Source organism: Aegilops tauschii, chromosome 7 (assembly GCF_002575655.3).
Source record: "Aegilops tauschii subsp. strangulata cultivar AL8/78 chromosome 7, Aet v6.0, whole genome shotgun sequence".
NCBI classification, from domain to species: domain Eukaryota; kingdom Viridiplantae; phylum Streptophyta; class Magnoliopsida; order Poales; family Poaceae; genus Aegilops; species Aegilops tauschii.
This window is the reverse complement of record NC_053041.3, coordinates 215,206,028-215,210,303: the sequence shown is the minus strand read 5'-3', so window position 1 is coordinate 215,210,303 and position 4,276 is coordinate 215,206,028. Positions and strand designations below refer to the sequence as shown.

Below are 4,276 nucleotides of genomic sequence, written 5' to 3'. Positions count from 1 at the left end.
GGCAAGTCTCTTTAATCGTTCCGTAATGCATCATCCCGCAACTAACTCATTAGTCACATTGATTGCAAGGCTTATAGTGATGTGCATTACCGAGAGGGCCCAGAAATACCTCTCCGACAATCGGAGTGACAAATTCTAATCTTGATCTATGCCAACTCAACAAACACCATCGGAGACACCTGTAGAGCATCTTTATAATCACCCAGTTACGTTGTGACGTTTGATAGCACACTAAGTGTTCCTCTGGTATTCAGGAGTTGCATAATCTCGTAGTCATAGGAACATGTATAAGTCATGAAGAAAGCAATAGCAATAAACGAAACGATCGTAGTGCTAAGCTAACGGATGGGTCTTGTCCATCACATCATTCTCTAATGATGTGATCCCATTCATCAAATGACAACACATGTCTATGGCTAGGAAACTTAACCATCTTTGATTAACGATAGTCTAGTAGAGGCATACTAGGGACACTCTGTTTGTCTATGTATTCACATATGTACTAAGTTTCCGGTTAATAAAATTCTAGCATGAATAATAAATATTTATCATGATATAAGGAAATATAAATAACAACTTTATTATTGCCCCTAGGGCATATTTCCTTCTGTATCATGATACTCAATCCTTATTTTCTCACTAGCTAAGTGTCCGTGCATTGCCACGGACTAACAAAATATATATACAAAGAGAAAAATTCATGTGACATGAGAGTCAAAGGCTATTTTTATGGGATGATATCTCATGGTCATTATCTGGTAGGTACACGCATCTCGTCATCGTATTTCTTCCACACTCCCTGTCTAAGCTACCAGGTCACACTCGACTTCTTTCTCCCACCATGCTTTTATCACCTTTTTTCCCACCTCTGCCTTGCACGACAGTACAGAGTTTCTTGTCCAACTATCATAATCTTCTCCGGTAGGGCACCCCCTTAGATTATTAATGACTTGTACATGTTGCAAATAAGAACAACGAAAATGGATACTAAATTTCTAACGAGAAATGAGAATTCAGGGCAATATCTTCACAAGAAAATAATAATTCCAAGACGATCTTTTTATACCTTCTGTCAACATTGGGACGCACATTCCACACAATAAACATGCAATGATGATGATACTTGATTAATTGTTGATGTACGTCTACACTAAAGATAACTTTACTCAAAACATGTTTTTCTAAGAAGGTGGGATAATTCATATTAGAAAAAAAAATGGTTGGGCATCCCACTGATGTTTCTCTTGTGCAACTCATCTCCGCACCTGCTCACGAGCATGGCCTGTCTCGAGCCCACCACTCCCCACACCCCCTCACAAGAGTGGCCCAACCAATCTCTGAGTGCCACCGACACACAGACGTGGAGCACTCACTCCAGGCCTGACTAAACACATCGCCACAGTAGCCGAATCCAAAGAGAATCGACGGGGCATCATCCACTGCTCCACCCTGCCAAACAGCTGCCTTGTTAATGATAATACTTTTGACATATGAATCAGAAATTATTAGCAAAAACTTAGGTTAAAATTAAGAACAAAATTCGAGGGATGTTTATAAACCTAGCCAGAGGAAGTAACTCACATGATTTGAATTTACATAATACACTAACCTTGTGGGATGCTAATTCAACTAATGTGCATGTCATGCTCTCTCAGGGTCCTATTCATCATGACATCATAGACCAGGATATTCCTCCCACCCTTTTTTTTTTAGGGAAAGGATTTTCCTCGATGTTCCTCTCATCTTCATGGTAGTAATAACCTAGAAACGCAACCAGTTTCTTGTTGTGTATTCTTAACATCAATGATACTACAACACATTAATAACATTGACGTCAAGAATTACTTAACACCCGATATACCATTTTGTTGGTAAACCAATTGACAACCTACCTCATTTTTATTGTTGCTTTCATTGTAATACCTTCGTGGTGTGAATTATTTGTCAACACTTCCACTGTATTCTCCCTTCCATCTGGCATAGTCCCCTAGTACGCCGTCCTGAAACCTCTGAACCGTTCTAGTTTGCAAAGTTCTTGGTCACCACTTCAGTGTTGCATAATCTGAACTGTCGAGCCATCTCTATGACGATTTCACACAACGACATGCTCGACTCCTGTAGCTTGTATGTGTGCAAGACCTGCTTCCCGTAGTGCACTGTTCCAAAGGAAGGTTCAGGTTAGTGACATATGAATCACATTTATTAGCGTCCATAAGTCCAGAACACACAAGAAAATACTTTACAAGTAAACAAAATAGTACCCCCTCCGATCCAAAATAAGTGCCGTGGTTTTAGTTCAAAACGACGATAGTTATTTTGGATCGGAGAGAGTAAGAAGCTTCCTGATTTTGACCTGCTGAGTTTTCCTCCATGATTTTGTGCGTTACCACATAGAAGCAGAGGCAAACTTCAAGTACCAATGACACTCCAAGCAGGGCCAATAAGATGATTATGAACTGGTGGCCTGGTGCTTCTCTTGCTTCCCTATGTGGTGGTCCATGTAGCTACCATAGCTGAGAAACTACAGTGAGTAACTTAAAGCTAAAATTAGATGATAGCAACTTATTTGCATAACTATTTTGCTAAAACAGATTGGTGATGTAGTGTATCAAGGAAAGAATGCTACAGAATGCTGAAGGTACTTTTCGAAACCTTGGGGATGTCTCCACATAGATTATTATTCATTATTCTCCTTTTCGTGAGAATGGAAGATTAGTACCAAAACTAAAGCTTAGCATGAGATACTTGTCACAGTATCTTTTTGCAAGCACAATGCATACATGTAACGATGGATCATCAAGTATCCACCTCCTTGACCTTTTCTTCCATGAGCTTCATATTGCCGTTGTTGGCATACTTGTTCAATGCACACACCCATAGGACAAATTTCATAAGTAGGTTTGATTGTTTACTCCAAAGGTGATGCAAAAAATTAAATTGAATATAGTTTCACCGAAGAATATGCAACACTGCGAGAGTCAAAGTCGTGGTCACTCAACTGTCAAGAATTTCAAATTGTGTGTTATCCAGTACGTACCTGTTGCTGATGGGACGACCACATCGATAGCTCCTACAATTTTCATGCAGGTTGCACAAAATTACGCCATAGCAGGTTTCAAACCTCCAGTGGGCCACCCATGGCCATCTAGTCGGTGGCTTTCCAGCCTTCCTTGCGCCTAACGTCTTGTGGAGCCAGGCGCATCCCAGATCCATCGCCTTCCATTCAGGTCGCCACACAGAGGGGGGGAAAGCAGACGCACCGGCGAACCTTGGGTACCTGTACCCAATAGCAGCATAAGCAGTCACTGCCGCAACGGCGCGCGTAGCAAGTGATGCGCTGCCACCGGCGGAGGGATGGCGGCAGTGTCGCGGAGGAGGAGGCGGTGGTTTCCTATGTCGGCGGTGTTCGTGTAGTTGTGCGTTGGAGCTTGGCAATGTGGGGAGGACGACGAAAATGGGAGAGCAGATCGTCGATGGTGGCCTGGGAAAAAGAACGTGATTTGGGGAGGGGGTCGGTGGCTGCAGCTTTGGAAAGGAAAGGAAGCCTGATTGCGTTTCCCTTTATTTTGTATATGGAAGTTATCGTCTGGGCCGTGTATGGCAGTAAGTCCTATATAAAGGAAGTATCACACCAACGTTTGATTGATGATTGTGTTTTATTTTATATGGAAACCGATCTGTGAGGGCTACAGGTAAGTGCATCATGACTAAGGAACGATCGATGGATTGAATTAGACTAGTAGAATTCCCGTGCGTTGCCACGGGCTTTTGAAATAGTTTACAATATAACATTTAAATTCCATTTTTGCAAACAATATAACACAAACACAATCTGAAGTCCATTTTTGCAATGTAAATTGATAACATAAAGAAAAATTAACGACATGTCCATGTAACAAACTGAGCGATGTTCCAACTAAATATCTATTACAAAACTATTAATATCTAGATGATGCGCTTAAGAAATTCTTTCACAATATCCGGAAAGCTTTCTTTAGCTTCATTCCCACGATGTTTTAGCAAGTATAATAAAAACTTCTTCCTCAATTCATACCCATCCTGCACAAACAATACATGTAGTTAGTATGAAAATTTCACGCGAAGGTCTTAAAACATGTAACGGACAATACTCACTGCGCAAATCGGCTTGACCAATTCTTTACCGTTCTACCAGAGCATAAAATGAAAAACAAAATAGCCAGACACATTCCTGCAAAACTTTAAATTAATAATATAAAGAATATAGTGATAACAAAAGTAAATATTTTTCTTATGA

The 4,276-nt window shown here is 40.7% G+C and overlaps 1 long non-coding RNA gene across 3 annotated transcripts; it reads right to left on the bottom strand.

Annotated features, from left to right (window-relative positions):
* Positions 1-853: 853 nt before the first annotated feature.
* Positions 854-3,860, bottom strand: LOC120968514 (uncharacterized). 3 transcript variants are annotated; one of them, XR_006666799.2, is made up of 4 exons: positions 3,038-3,860; positions 2,354-2,513; positions 1,610-2,156; positions 854-1,449 (listed from the first exon to the last, which is right to left on the bottom strand). It is a non-coding gene; the product is annotated as an uncharacterized lncRNA (long non-coding RNA). The 3 variants fall into 3 exon arrangements; XR_006666798.2 differs by having other exon boundaries at positions 858-1,449; positions 1,610-1,809; positions 1,893-2,156; positions 2,354-3,854; XR_005763042.3 differs by having other exon boundaries at positions 2,354-3,859.
* Between the last annotated feature and the right edge of the window lie 416 nt (positions 3,861-4,276).